This window comes from Sminthopsis crassicaudata, chromosome 1, assembly GCF_048593235.1.
Source record: "Sminthopsis crassicaudata isolate SCR6 chromosome 1, ASM4859323v1, whole genome shotgun sequence".
Lineage (NCBI taxonomy): Eukaryota > Metazoa > Chordata > Mammalia > Dasyuromorphia > Dasyuridae > Sminthopsis > Sminthopsis crassicaudata.
The window spans coordinates 535,206,694-535,230,723 of record NC_133617.1 but is presented as its reverse complement, the minus strand read 5'-3'; positions in this window follow the sequence as shown (position 1 = coordinate 535,230,723).

Sequence of the window (24,030 nt, the reverse complement as noted above, 5' to 3'; positions counted from 1 at the left end):
GGGTACATCTATAGCAATCTAATCTTTGACAAACCCAAAGATTCCAACATTAGGGATAAAAATTCATTATTCGGAAAAAACTGTTGGGAAAACTGGAAATTAGTATGGCAGAAATTAGATATGGATCCACACTTAACACCATATACCAAGATAAGATCAAAATGGGTCCATGATTTAGGCATAAAGAGGGAGATAATAAATAGATTAGAGGAACAGAGGATAATCTACCTCTCAGACTTGTGGAGGAGGAAGGAATTTATGACCAGAGGAGAACTAGAGATCATTATTGATCACAAAATAGAAGATTTTGATTACATCAAACTAAAAAGTTTCTGTACAAATAATACTAATGCAAACAAGATTAGAAGGGAAGTAACAAATTGGGAAAATATTTTTAAAAACAAAGGTTCTGACAAAGGTCTCATTTCCAAAATATATAGAGAACTGACCATAATTTATAAGAAACCAAACCATTCTCCAATTGATAAATGGTCAAAGGATATGAACAGACAATTCTCAGAGGAAGAAATTGAAACTATATCCACTCACATGAAAGAGTGTTCCAAATCACTACTGATCAGAGAAATGCAAATTAAGACCACTCTGAGATACCACTACACACCTGTCAGATTGGCTAAGATGACAGGAACAAATAATGATGAATGTTGGAGGGGATGTGGGGAAACTGGGACACTAATACATTGCTGGTGGAGTTGCGAAAGAATCCAGCCATTCTGGAGAGCAATCTGGAATTATGCCCAAAAAGTTATCAAACTGTGCATACCCTTTGACCCAGCAGCGCTACTACTGGGCTTATATCCCAAAGAAATACTAAAGAGCGGAAAGAGACATATATGTGCCAAAATGTTTGTGGCAGCTCTTTTTGTTGTAGCTAGAAACTGGAAGATGAATGGATGTCCATCAGTTGGAGAATGGTTGGGTAAATTGTGGTATATGAAAGTTATGGAATATTATTGCTCAGTAAGAAATGACCAGCAGGAGGAATACAGAGAGGGTTGGAGAGACTTAAATCAACTGATGCTGAGTGAAATGAGCAGAACAAGAAGATCACTATATACTTCAACAACGATACTGTATGAGGATGTATTCTGATGGAAGTGGAAATCTTCAACATAAAGAAGATCCAACTCACTTCCAGTTGATCAATGATGGACAGAGGTAGATACACCCAGAGAAGAAACACTGGGAGGGGAATGTAAATTGTTAGCACTAATATCTGTCTGCCCAGGTTGCATGTACCTTCGGATTCTAATGTTTATTGTGCAACAAGAAAATGATATTCACACACATGTATTGTACTTAGACTATATTGTAACACATGTAAAATGTATGGTATTGCCTGTCGTCGGGGGGAGGGAATAAGGGAGGGGGGGTAATTTGGAAAAATGAATACAAGGGATAATACTATAAAATATATATATATATATATATATATATATATATATATATATATATATATATATATATATATATATATATATATATATATATATATATATATATATATATATATATATATATATATAATAAAAAAAATTTAAAAAAAAAAAAAAAAAAAAAAAAAAAAAGAATTCACTTGTGAATCACTTGTGAATCGATCTGTCCCTGGAGATTTGTTCTTAGGAGGTTCATTAATGACTTGTTCAATTTCTTTATTTTTAAATGGGACAATTTAAATATTTTATTTCCTCTTCTTTTAACCTGGGCAATTTATATTTTTGTAAAAATTCATCCATTGCAATTAGGCAAAATATTTCCTAATTATTGCATTAATTTCATTTTCATTGGTGGTAAATTCATCTCTTTCATTTTTGATGCTGGTGATTTGGTTTTTTCTTTCCTTTTCCTGATTAAATTTACTAAAGATTTATCTATTTCGTTAGATTTTTCATAAAACCAAATTAGTTTTCCTTATTAGTTCAATAGTTTTCTTAGTCTCCATTTTATTAATCTCTCCTTTGAATTTTAAATTTTCTAATTTGGTATTTAATTGGGGGAGTTAATTTGTTCTTTTCTAACTTTATTAGTTGCATGCCCAATTCATTGATCTCTTTCTCCATTATATATGTAGCTATTTAGAGATATAAAATGTCCTCTAAGAGCTGCTTTGATTATATCCCGTAGATTTTGGCATGTTGTTTCATTATTGTAATTTTCTTTGATGAAATTATGGATTATTTCTGTGATTGGTTGTTTAACCCTCTCATTTTTAAAAATTAGATTATTTAATTTCCAGTAGGATTTTAGTCTATCTTTCCCTGGCCCTTAATTGAATATAATTTATTGCATTGTAGTCTGAAAAAGAAGCATTTAATATTTCTGTTTTTTTTTTTTTTTTTTTTTTTTTTTTGTATTTGGTTGTGAGGTTTTTGTGCCCTAATACATGGTTAATTTTGTGTAGGTGCCATGTACGGTTGAGAAAACTTGTATTCCTTTCTGTCCCTATTCTCTAGAGGTCTATCACATCTAGGATTTTTTTTTTTTTTTTTTAGGATCCTATTAACTTCCCTAATTTTTTTTTCTTGTTTCTTTTGTGTTTAGATTTGCTTGATTCTGAGAGGGTACCTCAATACAAAAGTATTTTATTCTTCCTGTAAGTAGCTTAAAATCTCTAGGAATTTGCCTGCTCTACCACTTGGTGTATACACATTTAGTATATTTACTACTTCATTATTTACTGTACCTTTTATCAAGATGTACTCTCTCTCTCCTTAATTCTTTTAATAAGATCTCTTTTTGTTTGTTTTTTTTTTTTCTGAAATCAGAATCGATAACCCTGCTTTTTTTTTTTTTTCCCTTCAGCTGAAACATAATAGATTCTATACCAGCCTTTTATCTTTACTCTGTATGTGTCTTTCGGTGTCAAAATCTGTTTCTTGTAGACAAGATATTGTAGGATTCTGTACTTTAATCCACTCTACAATTTGCTTCATTTTATGGAAGAGTTCATCCCATTCACATTAACAGTTATGATTACCAGCTCTGTATTTCTCTCCATTTTATTTTCTCTCCTGTATATATTTTTGTCTCTTTTTTCACCCTGTCCTTAGTAATGTTTTTTATCCACTCCTCTATCCACTATATTATCCCTTATCACCCCTCCCTCTTCTCTTATAATTTTTTTAACCCACTCCACCCACTACCTTTGCTTCTGTGAACCCTTCTTCCTTTCTCTTACCTTTATTTCCCTAGTGTTTCAGACCTTGCTTCTATCCTGTCCCTCCCTTTCTTTTCCTCTTTTTCCTCCTGTTTTCTTATAGGATTAAAACAATTTCTATACTCATATATACTATACTGAATGATTAAGTTATTCTTCTTAGAGCCAAAACTGATATCAAACTTCAGAAGATGCTCATCACTCTATCTTTTTTCCCTAGACTGCAGTAGGTCTTTTGAGCCTCTTGGTGTGAACTAATTTTCCCATAATACCTTCCTTTTTCTCTTTTTCAAGTACAGACCTTTTTTCCACCCCTTAATGTCTTTTTCTTTGATATCAAAACATTTGAATTCCTTCACAACCACAGCCTCAGGGTATGTGATGCCCTCCTCTGTCTACCACAGTAACAGAGTTCTCAAGAATTACAAATATTATTTTCCCATCTAGGGATGTGAACAATTTAACCTTTAAGTTTGAATGTGTGTGTGTGTGTGTGTGTGTGTGTGTGTGTGTGTATGTAATTTCTCCCATTTTCTTTCAATGATTCCTTTGTTTGTAGATTAACATTATGTTTACTTCTAGTTTTTTTAATAAAAATAATTGAAAGTCTCTTACTTCATTAAAACTCCATCTCCTCCCCTGAAAGAAAATGCTGAATCTCTCTGGGTAGGTAATTCTTGATTGTAATCACACATAACTTTGCTTTCTGGAATATAGTATTCCAGGCTCTGAGATCTTTTATTGTAGAAGCTGCCAGAACCTGGATAAACTTGACTTTTGATCTTTGATATTTGAATTGTTTTTGTCTGTAGTTCACAGTATTTTTTCTTTGAGATTATGGATTTAGAGTTTTGCAACAACATTCCTTGGAGTTTTCCTTGTGGGATCTCTTGCCAGAGATGATCTAGGGATTCTTTCAATAAGTATTTCCCCCTCTATTTCTAGAATATTGGGGCAGTTTTCCTTAATGACCTCTTGTAGAATGCTATCAGGATTCTTTTTTTGGTTATGACCTTCAGGTAGGTCAATAATTTTTAAAATTTCTCTTTTGGATCTATTCCAGTTTGGCTGTTTGGATTTCGCACTTTATTCCATTTTTTCATTCTTTTTAGTTTGTTTGACTGATTCTTACTGTCTTACTAAGCTTTTTTTGCTCTGTTCTGGTTTTTAATGTGATTTTCTTCAGTTATCTTTTGTATCTCTTTTTCCATTTGGCTTTTCCTACTGTTTAAGTAGTTGTTTTCTTCAGAAAATTTTTTTCCTTTCTTTTTCCAAACTGATGATTCTCTCATTTCTTTTCTAATTTTTTTCTTCTGTCCCTCTTATTTGCCTTTTGACATCCATTTCCAAAAATCCTCTTTGGGCTTGAGACCAATTTATCTTACTCTTTGAGATTTTTTTCTATGAACATTCTATCCTTGTCTGAGTTTGTGTTTTGGTCTGCCCTGTCACCATAGTAGCTTTCTATGGTCAAGGTTCTTTTTTGTTTCTTGCTCATTTCCTTTCCTTTTCTTTTCATATTTCCTTTTTTTTTTTTTTTTTTTTTTTTTTTTTTTAACTTTCATGATGGAGCTCTGCTCCTGGAATAACGTTGGCACTGGCCCAAACTTCCTGTGCAGCTCTGAGCCTTGCCTTTGAGTACAGGGTCTCTTGTGTTTGTAGGGGATTGTAGGGGGTATCTTTGTCTGCTCTATTGAGAAAATAGCCTGGTTTCCCAGAGTTTGATGTCTGAGCTGGAACCAGAAGCTGCCCTACTGTTTTGCTCCCCTACTAATACAGGACTGAATGTGTTAGTTGTGGATTTGCTATGATTAAGACCCTCTGACTGTCTTTCTCAGAGTCTACCTGAGCAGTGCAGAACACCCTTTTCATCCCAGTGAGACTATCTTTTTTGAAGTTTTTTCAGTCTATTTTGAGCTGGACGGCAGTTTTCATTCCATCCAACTCTGTTCGATGCCTTGGTTTCATGTAGTTTTCAAAGGACATTGGGAGAGCTCAAAGAGCTTCCTGACTTTACTTTGCCATCTTGGCTCTATCCCCCAACCTACTTTATCTATTGTATGTCTCAATACATTTCAAATTTAATTAGAACTTCTAATTTCATTCCCTGAATTTTTCTTTAATTTTATTATTCATGTTTTCAAGCCACTCATAAATATTCAGTGATCTTTCAATTTAAGTTTACATTATTTTTTAAAAAATCTTTTCAAAATATTTAAGAATTCCAAATTGGCTTCTTTTTATTTGTTTATTATTTTATTCAGCTCAGTTATCCAGACATTTTATGTTTTGTTTTGTTTTTTTTCCCCCCTTCAATCCATCCTCAGTTGGGAGGTAACTATTACATCATTATTTCTTTTTTCCTATATATTTTTTTCATATTTCTTTATATTATTGTATTGATATAGTGTATTGTAAAAATCTATGCTTATTCATTTCTTAATTTTTAACTTTTTCTTTGTAATTTTCTTTGTAAGTATTTATTTCCTTCTTGTATTTATTTTGATATTTGAAAGTAATTTAGAGGATGTAGGCCTATACAAAATCCAGTTAGGAAGGATGGAAAAAAGGATAGAAGAAAAGAAAGGAAAGAAGAAAGAAAAAAAGGAAGAAAGGATTTTATATGATCTTGGAATAATGGGGAGCCTCTATAGGTTATAGATTAAGAAGTCAGGCTTATTTTTACAGGAAAGCAATTTGGTTTCAGGATACAGTATGCATTGAAAAAGAAAACAAGATATTTCTAGGAATCATCATGATTGAACACAAAGGAGTTTACTTGAAATAACATAACTGATGATCCAATAAAGGTACAGAGAAAAAGTAGACGACTAAAGATAATAAGGTCTTGATTAAGGTTGGTGGCTATGTGGATGACAAAAGAGGATATATGCAAGCGATGAGCAGAGATGAAGAAAAAAGTAAAAAGTAAAAATATCTAATGATGGTTAGATATATGGGGGGGTGAGAAAGAGTTAGGACTTTAAAGTGACATTATGGCTTCTAACCTAGGTTATGTGAACCATGGGTAGTATCTTTAACAATAATAGGAAAATTCAGCAAAGGAAAGAATTTGGGGAAAAAATAATGTGTTTCTATATTGGATATGTTAAATTTCAGATTGCTAGTGGATATAACTTGAATTGTCTGATAGTCACTTGGTGCTATGGGAATAAGTTTCAGGAGAGATGCCAGAACTAAATACTCAAACACATAATAATATATAAACACATTCATATATATAATTATTATACACATATATGTACAAATATAAAATTATGCACTTGAATACACATGCACACATATACACATCTATATTATGTATTTGTATATATACTTACACACATACATATACATACATATGGATAGGAAATCATATATTTAAATGGTTCAGTGTATAAAGTGCTAAGTCTGTAATCAGTAAGACCTGAATTCAAAACTACTTTCAGACACTTATTAGTCATATGATCCTAGGCAAATCACTTAACCTCTTCTTGCATTAATGCACTGGAGAAAAAAATTGCCAAACTACACCATGATCCCTGCCAAGAAAATCCCATAGACCATGTGGCCATGAAGAGTTGGATACAATGATAATACATACACACAAACACACATGCATATATATGTATGTGTATATTCATATGTTTATGTTTAAAAATACACACATATATACATATAGCTGTGATACATATGTGTGCATGTATGTATATATTTATTTTGTGTATATATGTCTATATGAATTATCTTGACAGAAAAAATTGAATCTATGAGAGCTTATAACTTAGCCAGGAGACATAGTAAAGAAAGAGTATTGGGATATATGAAGTTAGTTGGAATAAGATAGGTAAAAATCCAACAAATTATACTGAAAAATAGTCACATAGACAAAAGAACTAACAACAAGCATAGCTATGAACAACACAGATGGCAGAGAATTCCAAGAAGGAAATGTGAACAATTGTTAAATGGTACAAAAAAGTCAAAAAGGTAAAGGATTGAGAAAAATGTATTTAATCTGGTAGCTAAAATATTAAGTATTTAACTATCAACTTTCTGGGAGGAAAGTACTTATAAAACATTTTTAAATTTAATTTGCATCACTAACATTTTCTCAGTCACTTCTCAGTGCTGTAACTTATAAATTCTAAAGTTCTAAAATTTACCAAAAGCTCTGAAATGTCATGATCATGCTTGTATCAAAAACCTTTCTGATAGCTATTAACTTTTCTTTTTCCTCCTGCATTTCTTATGCTTTTGAAGCTCATCAAAGGGGTAGCTATAATTTCTTTATAACAGTAGCAGGTTTATATAAATGTGTATTGACTCGGTTCATTTTTTTTTTGTTTGTTTTGTTTTCCAATTCATTTGGTTGGCTTTTAATTTGAAAGAGTCTGAATAGTGCTATGGAAGGAAAATGGGATTTGTAGTTAGAGGATCTCTTTTCCTTCTTTTTTGTTTAGTTTTTTTTTTTTTAATTAAATCTTTTACCAAATTATCCTCCTTCTTCTCCCCATCCCCTCCTCCCCTCCTTTAGATGGCAGGTAGTCCAATACATATTAAATATGTTAAAATTATGTTAAATCCAATATACGTATGCATATTTATACAGTTGTCTTGAACAAGAAAAATCAGATCAAAAAGGAAAAAAAAACTGGGAATGAAAATAGAATGCAAGCAAATAACAACAGAAAGAGTGAGAATGCAATGCTGTGGTTCACACTCATCTGCCATGATTTTCTCTTTGGGTGTAGATGGCTGTCTTCATGACTGAACAATTAGAATGGGTTTGAATCATCTCATTGTTGAAGAGAGCCATGTAGAGGATCTCTTTTCAAAGCCCTTCTGTTGGCTGTGAGATCTTAGATAAGTCACTTAATATCTCTGAGACTTAATTTCCTTATCTATAAAATGCAAGTTTTCAGTACTATTATATCATAAGATGATATTTTCAGAGAAACCTAGGAAAATATATAAATTTATGTAAGCAAAGTGAGCAAAAAAGAGGACAATAATTTATTCAATAACATTATAAAGACAAACTTTAAAAGATTTAAGAATTCTGATCAATTCAATGACCAGTTACAATTAGAGAGAACTGATTATGGATCAGTGATAGATAAAAAACAAAAACTGAAAAATATATTTCTGGATATAGTCAGTTTGGTAATTTGATTTGCAGAGGCTATGCACATCTAATAGCATAAGTTTATTTTCCCTTTGTTGTTTTTATAGACAAGTGAATAGGAAGAAAAGAAAAGAAGTGCACATTGATTTATGAAAATATTCATTTTTAATAAAAAATAAAGAAATTTAAATAATTATAGCTCTCATCTAAAAGCCCATACAGTCTTCTGGGGGTTGATTCAGCTATCATAGGGTCATCATCATAAAACAGCATATACAAGTATATGGAAGATTTTTTCCTCTAAAATATACCTCTCTTTGAGATGGATTATATGTTGCATCTCCTCTGTGGCAATTGAAATGTAATTTAACCAATGACAAAAGTGAAGAACACACACACACATATAAACAGACCAAAAAACATATTGCATGAAATTTATAAAATCACAATAAATTATTTTTCCTATTGACAATATTTAGTCTTTTAGAATTAAAAACTAACAACAGCTATAGGATAAAAATTACTTGTATGTTCATGTGTGTATAGATTATATATATGTTTACATAAATATATATATACATATATATATATATATATACATATTAATAGTATATTACTACATAAAGTGGTATTGCATGGATTGCTATGTATAATCCTGGTTTCTCAAAACATTGTTTTCTTGTACTATAAGCCCTGAGTTTTAGAGTATAGACTAAGTAAAAGTGAATCAGCTGCCCAGGATCAACTTAGTTTTTAATAAGAAGTGAGTCAGTCATAAAGTGACTTTGAACATGAAATTCTATGAAACAAAGGGAAAAATGTAACTTATATTTATACATCATGTTTTAACTCATACCATGGTGATATAAGGGATTAAGAAAGAGACAGATTGATTCTATACCATTGATAAATACTTAACCAAATGCTGTCTCAAGGGGTAATATCATTATCTAATGACTAATAGAATTATAACATATTCGATACTATTAGAAGATAGGAACTGTAGCAATAATGATATGCTAATGATAAGTGAGAAGACAAGAATATTATAAGCAATAGAAATATAGTTCATGAATATATTTGTTTTTCAAATTATTATTATATTTTGTTTTACTTTATGATGATTTCTAAAAATCCCTTACCTCATCCTCAATGCCATTGAATCTTCCTTATGAAAAAAGAAAAAAAAATGAGCAAAACTGATCGGTGGCCACTTCTCTTTAAAGTGCCAAGCACTGTGTTAGTTGTTTTGGTGCAAAGAAAGAGAACAAAACATTCTTTATTCTCAAGAAGCTTATATTCTAATGGGGAAAGACAACAATATAGATTGAATAAGACAATAAAGAACAAATATAAAGAAAATTAGTACAAATGAGTTCAAAGTAATTAAAAGAAGACAGTTTGAGAGGGGGCAAAAGCAATTGGAGGAATCAGTAAAGAATTCATAAAGAAGGAAAAAATTTTGAAGTAAGATAAGGATTCCATAATAGTGTTCTTTGTTGAAAAATGAAGACAATTTGATTAGGTTCTAAGACTATGGGAGGTAAAATAGTGTATAATTAATCTGGAAAAACTGGTTCAAGCTAGCTTGTGAAAGGTTTTCAAAGGTATAATTTTTTATTTTATCCTAGATGTAATAGGTAACATCTGCATCATAGTGAGTGAGGAAATGAGAAGTTCAAATCTGCATTTAAGAACAATATAATTTTGGTAGCAGAGTGGAGGTAGAGTGGGGAAAAACTTGAGGCCTGTGCAGGAAAGTAGAAATTATTTTGATCTTCAATATAGCACTGGGACTATTTAGGGCACAGTAAATGTGAATGGAACTAATTGTTGATTAAGATTCATTCAAAGAGAAGGAAAAAAAAAAAGCAGAGACATTTAAAGAGAATTTAAATGCCTAACATATAAAAAAAAAAAGAAATTTAACAAAGAAATAAATGAAGTCTCAAAAGGAAAAATAAACCTGATGTATTTAAAAAATCAATTTTGGCAAGCATTGTTAAGGCCCATGCCTAAGTGAAGAGGCAGGTCAATTTTCTGAGAGACTCCATAGCTGTGAATTATAACACTTGAAGGAGTTGCAAAGCAGCCTTTACTAACACAGTCCTTCCTTGTGGATTGGGAATGAAATAAATTGGAGGCAAAAGAGAAAAGGAGAGAGATCAGAAAACACAACTGCTTCTCAGTGGAAAGGTCAAAGAACACAATTGCCTCTCATTCTCCTTGTATCATTATCATCGTCTCACATGAAGAGATTCATTCTACAGGTCTGAGTTAGACCTCCAGCAGCCACTGGCAGGATGACTCCCATATCACAACAAAGCATTAAAAGAACAATCACACAGATGTTTTAAAAGAAAGAAAATAAGTCATCCTACAAAATTTCAGTCAGAAAATATAAATAAATGCAGAAAATATTGACAAAATACAATACTGACATATTTTTTAAAAATTCAAGAAAATATACAGGAACTTTTCCTTAAAATTGAATATGGTATTTATCACAAATCAAAAGCAAGAACTATTTAGTTGGAGCAACACTAGAGGATTTTCCAAAATGATCAAAGGTAAAGCAAGGATGTTCCTTATTACAACCATTATTTGCTCTCCTTCATGAAAATAATAGCTATAGTGATGACAAGAATATAGGGAGGCAAAGAAGAAACAAAATTATTACTCTTTCCCAGATAACATAATGATTTACTTAGGGGAAGCTAGATATTTAACTAAAAATTGATAGAAAAAATAAATTATTTAAAATAGTAGTATAAATTCATAAAAGTCATCAGTCTTTCCATCTATTACCGCCCCCATAAAAAAACAAAACAAAACAAAACAAAAAAAAAAACACATAAAAACAGAAGTTGACAGGAATATTTATTTGCTACTCAAAAAGAAAAACTATTTGGACAATTAAGAATAAGTCTAAAGGAGGAAAAGACTTACATCCTATTTCACATCATATAGCAAGATAAGCTGCAAATGACAACATGATATAAAAAAGTAATGTCAAGAAGACACTAGAGGAGAATAGATTATGCTTTTACATTTATGGATAAAGGATAATATCTTAATAATAATAAGGAAGTTCACAAGAGATAAGTGGAAAATTTTAATTATATGAAATTGAAAAGTTTTGCATAGAATAAAATCACTCAGTTAAAATTATAAGGAAAACATAAATTGAGGAAAATTATTGTAACAAATTACTCAGATAATTACTTGATATTAATATTGTTTACAAATATATAAACCAGAGCCATGGCCAAGAGATATGAAAAGGCCAATATTAACTGAAGAAAATTAAACTAACTAAAACCATTTTAAAAGCTGCAAAACACTAGTAATAATGCTAATTAAAAATGACAATTTCTAACTTATATTCAATTGATTGGCAAAGATGAAATTTAAAGAAAATCACTTTTTTGGGGGGGGAGAGGCTGCAAAAGAACAAGGACACACTAAATTGGTCCAAATATTCTGGAAAGAAATTTAGAATTATATTCCCCAATAGCAGTAAACTCTAACTTGATGAACCTCTGATCATACTTTTAAACATATATCCCAAAGAGACCCAAAAAAAAAAGAAAAAAAATGTATATCAAATCATTTAAACCAACACTTTTTGTTAAAACAAAGAATTGGAATTGAAATTTGGCCTTCAGGAGGCAGATCCAAGATGGTGGAGAATGTACACATCTCTCTCTCTGAGCTCCTCTGAGCTTCCCTCAAACCAACAGCAGATTAAGCCTCTGAACTGATTTTAGAGTCAAAGAATCTACAAATGTTTGGAGTACAACAAATTTCTAGAAGAAGATACTCTGGAAGAACTTCAGAAAATATCTGTTTCAATTAAATTGGCAGGGGGAAAGGCTGCTAAACCCAGACCATAGTACAGGAACCCAGGGCAAGGAGCTGGGGTGGGGAGCCAGGATGATGTGTGCACACCAGGGAATCTATTGTGAGGCTCTAAGGCTACTCAGTCCTGGTTACAAGCCAGCCATTCAAGAGATTTGCTGTGAGACACCCAAGCAAAAACAAAGGGCAAATTGTGAGCCACTGAGCCCCAGAAGAATGCTGACCTATCCACGCCCAGCACAGGAAGTCAGTCAGAAGCACCAGCACTGCTTTATTGAACACAAAATGGATAATTTTGATTATATTATCTTAAAAGTGTTTGTACAAAGAAAACTAATACAGACAAGATTAGAGGGGAAGCAATAAATTGGAAAAAAAAAGTTTACATTCAAATTTCACACTCTGGTAAATGTTTCATTTCTAAAATATATAGAGAATTGTCACAAATTTATAAAAATTTAAGCCATTCTCCAATAGATACATGGTCAAAAGATATGAATACACAATTTTCAAAAGATTTGAATATACAATTTTCAGATGAAGAAATTGAAACCATTTCTAGTCATATGAAAAAAGTGCTCTAAATCACTATTAATTAGCGACATACAAATTAAGAAAAGTCTGAGATAACACTATACACATCTCCCATTGGCTAAGATAACAGGAAAAGATGATGAATATTAGAGGGGATGTGGGAAAACTAGGACAGTAAATGCATTATTGGTGGAACTGTGAACTGATCCAACTAGAGAGTAATTTTGAACTATGCCCAAAGGGCAATCAAAGTGTGCATACCCTTTGATCTAGCAGTGTTACTACTGGACTTATATCCCAAACAGATATGAAAGAAGGGAAAAGGACCCACATGTGCAAAAATGATTTTGCCAGCCCTTTTTGTAATGGCAAGAAACTGGACACTGAGTGGATGCCCATCAGTTGGAGAATGGCTAAATAAGTTGTGGTATATGAATGTTATGGAATATTATTGTTTTATAAGAAACAAACAGTAGGTTTGGAGAGACTTACATGAACTGACACTGAGTGAAAATAGCAGAACCAGGAGATCATTATACACGGCAACAAGAAGATTATACAATAATCAATTCTGATGGACGTATCTCTTTTTAAGGATGAGATGATTCAAGCCTGTTCTTGTGATGAAGAGAGCCATCTGCAACCAGAGAGAGGACTGTGAGAACTGAGTGTGGATCAAAATACAGCATTTTCATTCTTTTTGTTGTTGTTTGCTTGCATTTTATTTTCTTCCTCATTTTTTTCCTTTTTGATCTGATTTTTCTTGTGCAGCAAGATAATTGCATAAATATATATACAAATATTGGACTTTTACCATGTTTAATATTTTTACCATGTTTAATATATATTGGATCACTTGCTATGTAGGGAGATAGTGGGGAAAAGGGGAGAAAAATTGGAACATGAGGTTTTTTTAAGAGTCAATGTTGAAAAATTATCCATGCATACTTTTTGAAAGTAAAAAGTGTGGCCTTCAAATAGGAAAGTGGTTATATAGATTATATGTAAATTTATTTTTTTTAATTTGTTAAATGTTAAAAAGTGCTGGGCTCACTTTGTATAAACTGATACAGAGTAAAATTAGTTGAATCAAAAGAATGATTCATATAACCCCAACATAATAAAAAAAAAAATAGATTCAAAGAGTACTGACCATGGAACTAACCAGAAAATAAAGCATTTATTAAGTGCCAAGTATGTTTCTAGCACTATGCTAAGCAGTAGGAACAAAGAAAAAAATTGGTAAAAAGAATTTCTTCTCTCCAGGAACTAGTACATTACATTTGGTTCAGAGTGCCATAGTTTTGTTTTTTTTTTTTTTGTTGTTGTTGTTGTTGTTGTTGTTTTTTTAATTGATTAGCTAAAGTATGCCTAAAACAGGCAAAGCAGAGTGATAAAGATTCTTGAATTCATGTTCCATGAAGATCAATTAAAGAACTTTGGTTTGATTAGACTGAAAAAATAGAAGACTCAAGCTGAATATGATAGCTGTTTTTAAGTATTTGAAATGATATCAGTATGTTCCCAGAAGTTTGAATCAAGTGTAGTGGTCAAATTTGTCAAGAGGCAATTCTAATATTTAGTGCTATATGAAAGTGGAATGAATTGTCACAAAAGCTTCTGTCTCTTAAAGATTTCTTGAAGAAAAGATAAAGTTCAAGATTTTTTAAAAAATTATTTCTGGGGGGGCGGAGCCAAGATGGCTGAGAAGCTAGACAGAAATTTCCAAGCTCTCTAATTCCCTTTCTACCAAGTATTTAATTCAGCTTCAAAAACAGCGCTTCACTGTAAAATCCATTAAGATTGGAAGTACAACAACTTACCAGCAGAAGAGAATCTGGAATATCACCAGAATATTGTCCTGAGTGGAGGGAGCAGACCAGCACAAGTCAAGGAGAGAAATGAGAGGGGGTAGCATCTGGGGTTGGAAGGTTTACACAGAGCTCTCTGTTGTAGCCTGACAGCTTTGCTTTGGTGGCAGAGTAGAGGACCAGCAGAGAAGTTGGAGCCTGGGGTAGTGGGTACTCTGAGGGATGTCAAAGCCGGAAAGGCTCTGGCTGCACCCACCCAGGACCGGAAGTGACCTAGTGCAGACCATAACACAGCTCTTCAAGGCATTCGGCAGTGAGGGGCTTGTGGGGGGCAGTCACACACAGCAGGGGCACAACCCAGGGCAGCCTTTCATCTGTATAGTGAAGGGCCCGCCGGGGTTAGTGGAATTTCACCAGCCCAACTGTGTTCCCCCAGGCAGGGACACTTCCAGTACCTTGAGGAACAGGGTGATTGCAAATATTCAAAATGAGCGTTTGTGAGGGGACAGTGATATCTTTGCACCTTAACCACTAGCCCCAAGGCGGTCACTAATCCTCCCAGAGGGGCTCCTAGCAGGGCATTTACACAGTCCAGCCAGTGATACCCAGGTTTAGTCACTTCCCAGTGGAGCTCTTCCCAGAGCCCTCCCACAGCTTGGCTGTTCCTTGCAGTACATTGAGAGGGCAAATACTGCCCATAAACCCATCCTCCCTCTCCAGAAGAAACAGGTAATCTCCTTGCCCTGAAGGCTTTAAAAAAAATGAGCAAAAAAATGAAGAAAAAGAATGAAAGCCTCTATGCAGAAAAAGAGGTGGTTTCCAAACCTGAGGAGGTTAATAGCAGACAACCTCCAGACAGTTCCCCAAATAATGCTCTCCTAGAAGAATCTATTAAAAATCTGAAGAGAGAATTAGAAGAAAAATGGGGAAAGGAAAGAGAAGCTATGCAATAGAGTAATAACCTCATGAAATGTGATTTGGAAAAGGTAAACAACTTCCTGAAATGTGAATTGGAAAAGTTAAAGAATTCACAGGAAGTGCAGCAAAACAGAATTAAGTAATTGGAAAAGGTAAAGAAATCACAGGAAAGTAGAATGAGTGAAATGGAAAAGATAAAGAATTCCCAAGAAAGTAGGATTTGTGAATTGGAAAAAGAAAATAACTCACTTAAAAACAAAGTTAGTGAAATGGAAAAAAATTCCATGGAGCAAAACAACTCATTTAAAAACTCAATTGGACACATACAAAAAGAAGTTTAAAAAGCTAATGAAGAAAATAACTCCATCAGAACTGAACAAATAAAAATGAATGATTCACTGAGACACCAAGAATCAGTTAAGCAAAGCCAAAAAAAATGAAAATCTGCAGAAAAATGTCAGCTATCTACTTGGCAAAATGTCAGACCTGGAAAATAGATCTAGGAGAGACAATCTGAGGATTATTGGACTTCCCAGAAATTATAATGAAAAAAAAGAGCCTAGATACAATTTTATAGAAAACCATCAAAGAGAACCGCCCAGAGATAATAGAACCAGAAGGTAAAATAGTAATTGAAAGAATTCATCAAACACCTTCTGAAAAAGACCCTTAAAAAACAACAACAACAACAACAAAAACTCCATGGAACATTGTGGCCAAATTTCAGAACTATCAGACTAAGGAAATAATATTACAAGCAGCCAGGAAAAAAACAATTCAAATGCCAAGGTGCCACAATAAAGGTCACTCAAGATCTGGCTACCTCTACATTAAAGGATCGAAGGGCCTGAAACCTGATATTCCGAAAGGCAAAAGAACTTGGAATGCAGCCAAAAATAAACTACCCAGCTAAGTTGAGCATTTCCTTCCATGGAAGAAGATGGATATTTAATGAAATGGATGAATTCCATGTTTCTAAGAAAAAAAAAGAAAAAAAAAAAACAGATGTAAAGAAAAAATTTGATCCCAAGTCATAGGACTCAAGAGAAGCAGAAAAAGGTAAAAGGGACTCTTGAGGACTGTATTTCTGTTGTGGATATACATTAAGACTACATGTATAATTTGATTTTAAGGATATAACAAAAAAAAGGGGGAGGGAGTAGAAATGGAAAGGGGATAAGGTAAGAAAAAAGGGAAAGGGGAGATTAAAAGAGTTACCACATACCACAAAGAGGCAAAGAAAACCTATCATATCTGAGAGAAGTTAGAGAGGGGGAGAAACATTGTGTGAACCTTACTCTCATCAGAATTGACTCAAAAAGAAAATAATTACCATATTAGTTTTACAAAAAATTCTTTCTCACCTCATTAAAAAGAGAGAAAGGAAATGGGAAAAAGAAAAGAGCAATAAGGAAAGGGAATAAGAAAGGTAAAGGGATTTAAAGGCAGGAGGGAGGGATATTAAAGATGGAGAGCTGCGTGATGCAAGTGGGGTTCATAAGTTTAATACTGTGGAAGGGGTTCAGTGGGGGTAAAGGAAAAAAGCATAATCAGGGGATGATGGCAGGAAATACAGAATTAGTAATTTTAATTGTAAATGTGAACGGGATGAACTCTCCCATTAAGCTGAGGCGGATAGAAAAGTCAGAATCCTAAAATATGTTGTTTACAGGAAACACATTTAAAGCAGGGAGATACTTACAGAGTAAAGGTAAAAGGCAGAATCTATTATGCTTCAAGTGAAGTCAAAAAAGCAGGGGTAGCCATGCTTATCTCAGATCAAGCAAAAGCAAAAATGGATCTAATCAAAAAAGATAAGGAAGTAAACTGTATCTTGCTAAAGGGTAGCATAGACAATAAAACCATATCAATACTAAACATCTATGCACCAAGTGGTATAGCATCTAACTTCCTAAAGGAGAAGTTAAGAGAGTTGAAAGAAGAAATAGACAGTAAAACTATTATAGTGGGAAATCTCAACCTTACACTCCCAGAATTAGATAAATCAAACCACAAAACAAATAAGAAAGAAATTAAAGAGGTAAATCAAATATTAGGAAAATTAGGTATGATAGATCTTTGGAGAAAACTGAATGGTGACAGAAAGAAGTATATTTTCTTCTCAGCAGTTCATGGAACCTATACAAAAATTGACCATATATTAGGGCATAAAGATCACAAAATAAATACAGGAAGGCAGAAATAGTAAAGGCTTTCTTTTCAGATCATGATGCCATAAAAATTACACTCACCAAAACGTTAGGAGTAAATAAATCAAAAAGTAATTGAAAACGAAATAATCTCATTTTAAAGAATGATTGGGTGAAACAGCAAATTATAGACACAATTAATAATTTCACTCAAGATAATGACAATGATGAGACATCATACCAAACTTTGTGGGATGCAGCTAAAGCTGTAATAAGGGGAAATTTTATATCTTTGGGCCTTTTTTGAAGAAAATAGAGAAAGAGAAGATCAATGAATTGGGCTTGCAACTTAAAAAGCTAGAAAAAGACCAAATTAAAAACCCCCAATCAAATACTAAACTTGAAATTCTAAAATTAAAAGGAGAAATCAATAATATTGAAAGTAAAAATACTATTGAACTGATAAATAAAACTAAGAGTTGGTTTTATTGAAAAAAAAACAACAATAAAATACATAAACCTTTGGTAAATCTGATTAGAAAAAGGACAGAGGAAAATCACATTGTTAGTCTTAAAAATGAAAACAGAGAACTGTCCACCAATGAGAAGGCAATTAGAGAAATAATAAGTTGCTTTGCCCAACTTTATGCCAATAAATTTGATAACCTAAGTGAAATGGAGGACTACCTCCAAAAGTATAGGCTTTTCAGATTAACAGAGGAGGAAGTAAATTGGTTAAATAGTCCCATTACAGAAAAAGAAATAGAGCAAGCTATTAATCAACTCCCTAAGAAAAAAAACTCCAGGACTAGATGGATTCACAGGTGAATTCTACCAAACATTCAAAGAAAAATTAGCTCCAATGTTATATAAACTATTTGAAAAAATAGGGAATGAAGGAGACCTACCAAATTCCTTTTATGACACAGACATGGTACTGATACCCAAACCAGGTAGGTTGGAAATGGAGAAAGAAAACTATAGACCCATCTCCCTAATGAAAATTGTGCTAAAATCTTAAATAAGATATTAGCAAAAAGACTACAGAAAATCATCCCCAGGGTATTGCATCATGATCAAGTAGGATTTATGCCAGGAATGCAGGGCTGGTTCAATATTAGGAAAACTATCAATATAATTGGCCATATTAATAATCAAATTTTTAAAAAATCATATGATCATCTCAATAGATGCAGAAAAAGCATTTGATAAAATCCAACTTCCATTCCTATTAAAAACACTTGAGAGTATAGGAATAAGTGGACTTTTCCTTAAGATAATCAGTACCATCTATTTAAAACCATCAATAATCATCATATATAATGGAGAAAGATTGCAACCATTCTCATTAAGATGGGGGGGGGGGAGCCAAGATGGCGGAGAAGATACACGTGAATCTGTAAACTCCCTTCTTCCCTCATTACCAATTAGTTAAATCAGCCTCAAGGAAACCACAAGGATTGGAAGCACAATGTACCAGCTGAAGAGAATATGGAATTTCAAGAGAAAAGGTCGGTTCCATGGGGAGGAAGAAAAAAGGCCAGCACAGACAGGGTTAGGTGCTAGCACACTGTGCTGATCGGGCTGGGGAGAACTCTGGGATCAGAGAAGCCACTGAGATAGAGGAATCTGTCACAGGCTGTTAGCTTTTCTCTACTTATAAAACAGCAGCTCAGAAAAGAAATCAAGCCACTTTAAAATATAAAGCCAGATACTAGAACCACCCCAATCTGGAAGTGACCTAACAGATTTCCCCACGGCTGTGCAGCCGTTTTCTGCTTTCTAGGCTTCACCTTGGGGTAGTTAAGAGCCTGAAGAGCAGGGACACAGCCTGAGGCAACATCTAATCCACATAGTGCTGGGCTTGGCCAGAGGCTGTAGAACTCAGCCTCAGAAGTCCCAGAGAAGCAGAACCTTTGGAATAGGGACCGCGGTTTCTGGGCAGACACTTCCAGTTTGAGCGCAGGGGCTTTTCAGGTCAGCTGATGATATCCAAGCCCCATGGGATGCATTGGCTGGGCTTTGTGTCGCCTTTACTGTTCAGTATTAAACCTCAGGGAAGTTGCTAGGACACACAGCAGGGTCCTTCACTGGGCAACCCTCACAGCGCAGTTGTACTAATCACCTCTGAGGCACTTCCAGGGAGGGGCAGGGGAACTCTCTCCCAGAGGTATCTCTTAGCTCAGCCAGAGGAGCCGCTGCATCAATCTTGTCTGGGAGGAAGCTGTTAAATAAATAAATAAATAAACTTCTTACCCCAAGGACAGACCCCAAAATATTTTTAACCATGAGTGAAAAGCTGAAGAGAACTATTGATTCCTTCTACACAGGGAAAGAGCAGGTATCCAATCCCAAGGAAATTAACAGAAGAGAGTCAGCAGATAACACTCTAAAGGGGAACGATACCTGACCCCCATCACATAACTCTCTCCTAGAAGAGACTATTAAAAAGTTAAGAGAGTTTGAAGAAAAATGGGGAAAGGAAAGAGAAGCTATTATAGAGAATAACAATGTTCTGAAATTTGAGTTGGAAAAAATAAAGAATTCAAAGGAGATGCAGGGAAACAAAATTTGTGAACTAGAAAAGGTTAAAAAATCACAGGAAAGTAGGATTTCTGAATTGGGAAAGATAAAAAATTCTCAAGAAAGTAGGATTTCTGAATTGGAAAAGATAAAAAAGTCTCAAGAAAGTAGGATTTCTGAATTGGAAAAAGAAAATAACTCTAAAAAAACTAGGGAAATGGAACAAAATTCAATAGAGCAAAATAATTCATTTAAAAACTCAATTGGGTATATACAAAAAGAACTAAAAAATGTGAAGGAAGAAAATAACTCATTAAAAATCAGGATGGAAGAAATAGAAATGAATAATGTCAAATACTTACTGGGAAAATCTATAGACCTGGAAAAGAGATCTAGGAGAGAAAATCAGAGGATCATTGGATTTCTTGAAAGCAATGACCAAAAAAAGAGCCTAGACTCTATTTTACAGGAAATCATCAAAGAGAACTGTCCAGAGATAATAGAAACAGAAGGGAAAATAGGTGTTGGAAGAATTCATTGAACACCTTCTCAAAAAGACCCTAAAAAAGGAACTCCACGGAATATTGTGGCTAAGCTGCAGAACTACCAAACAAAGGAAAGAATATTGCAAGCAGCTAGAAAAAAGCAATTCAAATATCAAGGGGCCACAATAAGGATCATTCAAGATCTGGCTGCCTCCACATTAAAAGATCAAAGGGCCTGAAACCTGATATTCTGAAAGGCAAAAGATCAAGGATTGCAGCCATGAATAAACTATCCAGCTAAGTTTAGCATTTTCTTCCATGGAAGAAGATGGTCATTTTATGAAACAGAGGAATTCCATTTGTTTCTAAGAAAAAAACCAGACTTAAAAAATTTGATCTACCTCCACAAGACTGAAGAGAAACAGAAAAAGGTAAACAGAACTCTTGAAAACTCTATCTCTGTTGTGGATATATAGAAAGTCTGCATGGATAATTTGATTTTACTGATATTAAAAAAAAAAAGGGGGGAAGTAGTAAAGGGAAGGGAATAGTATCAGAAAAAGGGGAAGGAGTGATAAAAAGAGGGAAACTACATCCCAGGAAGAGGCATAGAAAAATATACCACATCTAAGGGAATTTAGAGAGGGGATGAAACATTGTGTGAATCTTACTCTCATCAGAGTAAGCTCAAAGAGTAAATAATTAACATTTGTTTTTCAGAGAATTCTCTCTCACCTCATTAAAAGGGGGGAAGGAAAAGGGAAAAGCAAAAGGGGAATAAGGGAAGGGACTTGGAAGGAGGGGGGAGAGATACTAAAAAAAGGGAGGGCTGTGCGTCACAAGTGGGGTCTATAAATTAAATATAGGGGAAGGGGTTCAGGGTGGTCAAGGGAAAAGGCATAATCTGGGGATAATATGATGACAGGAAATACAGAATTAGTAATTTTAACTGTAAATTTGAATGGGATGAACTCTCCCATCAAATGGAGACGGATAGCAGACTGGATCAAAAGTCAGAACCCTACAATATGTTGTTTACAGGAAACACACTTAAAGCAGGGAGATACATACAGAGTAAAGGTAAAAGGTTGGAGCAGAATCTATTATGCTTCCAGGAAAGCCAAAAAAGCAGGGATAGCCATCCTTATCTCAGATCAAGCAAAAGCAGAAGTTGATCTAATTAAAAGAGATAAGAAAGGAAACTATATCCTGCTAAAAGGTAGCATAAACAATGAAGCCATATCTATACTAAACATATATGCACCAAGTGGTATAGCATCTAACTTTCTAAAGGAAAAGTTAAGAGAGTTGCAAGAAGAAATAGACAGTAAAACTATAATAGTGGGAGATCTCAACCTTGCAATCTCAGATTTAGACAAATCAAACCACAAAACAAATAAGAAAGAAATCAAAAAATAAATAAATAGAACATTAGAAAAACTAGCTATGATAGACCTTTGGAGAAAGGTGATAGAAAGGAATATACTTTCTTCTCAGCAGTTCATGGAACCTATACAAAAATTGAGTATATATTAGGACATAAAGATCTCAAAATTAAATGCAGGAAGACAGAAATAATAAAGACAGAGAGGTTTGGACGACTTACATCAACTGATGCTGAGTGAAATGAATAGAACCAGAAGATCGTTGTACACTTCAATACCGTATGAAGATGTATTCTGATGGAAGTGGATATCTTCAACATAAAGAAGATCCAGCTCACTACCAGTTGATCAATGATGGACAGAAACAACTACACCCAGAGAAGGAACACTGGGAAGTGAATGTAAATTGTTAGCACTACTGTCTATCTACCCAGGTTACTTACACCTTCGGAATCTAATACTTAATGTGCAACAAGAAAATTGGATTTACACACATATATTGTATCTAGGTTATACTGTAACACATGTAAAATGTATGGGATTGCCTGTCATCTAGGGGAGGGAGTAGAGGGAGGGAGGGGATAACTTGGAAAAATGATTACAAGGGATAATGTTATAAAAAAATTGCTCATGCATATATACTGTCAAAAATTTTTATAATAAAGTGACTTTGTTTTCAAAAAAAAAAGATCAGGGGTGAAACAAGGTTGTCCACTATCACCATTACTATTCAATATTGTATTAGAAATGCTATCTTTGGCAATAAGAGTGGAAAAAGAGATTAAAGGAATTAGAGTAAGTAATGAGGAAACCAAATTATCACTCTTTGCAGATGATATGATAGTATACATAGAGAACCCCAAAGATTCAACTAAAAAGCTATTAGAAATAATCCACACTTTTAGTAATGTTGCAGGATACAAAATAAATCCACAGAAATCATCAGCATTCTTATATGTCACTAATAAAGTCCAACAGTTAGAGTTACAGAGAGAAATTCCATTTAAAGTAACTACTGATAATATAAAATATTTGGGAATCTATCTGCCAAGGGAAAATCAGAAACTACATGATGAGCAAAACTACAAAACACTTTCCACACAAATTAAGTCTGATCTAACCAATTGGAAAAATATTAAATGCTCTTGGATAGGGCAAGCAAATATAATAAAGATGACAATACTACCTAAACTAATCTATTTATTTAGTGCTATGCAATCAGACTCCCAAAAAATATTTTAATGCCCTTTAAAAATAATATGGAAAAACAAAAGGTCAAGAATTTCAAGGGAATTAATGAAAAAAAATCAAATGAAGGTGGCCTAGCTGTACCAGATCTAAATTATATTATAAAGCAGCAGTTACCAAAACCATTTGGTAATGGCTAAGAAATAGACTAGTTGATCAGTGGAATAGGTTAGATCCAAAGGACAAAATAATTAATAACTCTAACAACCTGGTGTTTGATAAACCCAAGGACCCAAGCCTTTGGGATAAGAACTCAGTGTTTGAGAATTGCTGGGAAAATTGGAAATTAATATGGCAGAAACTAGGCATTGATCCACATTTAACACTGTTCACCAAGTTCAGGTCAAAATGGGTTCATGACCTAGGAATAAAGAATGAAATTATAAATAAATTAGAGGAACATAGGATAGTTTACCTCTTAGACCTGTGGAAGAGGAATGAATTAATGACCAAAGAAGAACTAGAGATAATTATTGATCACAAAATAGAAATTTGATTATATCAAATTGAAAAGTTTTTGTACAAACAAAATCAATGCAGATAAGATTAGAAGGGAGACAATAAATTGGGAAAACATTTTTATAGTCAAAGGTTCAGATAAAGGCCTTGTTTCCAAAATATATAATTGACTCTAATATATAAAAAATCAAGCCAATCTCCAATTTATAAATGGTCAAAGGATATGAACAGACGATTCTTGGATAAAGAAATTGAAACTATTTCTAGTCATATGAAAAGATGCTCCAAATCATTAATAATCAGATAAATGGAAATTAAGACAATTCTGAGATACCACTACACACCTGTCA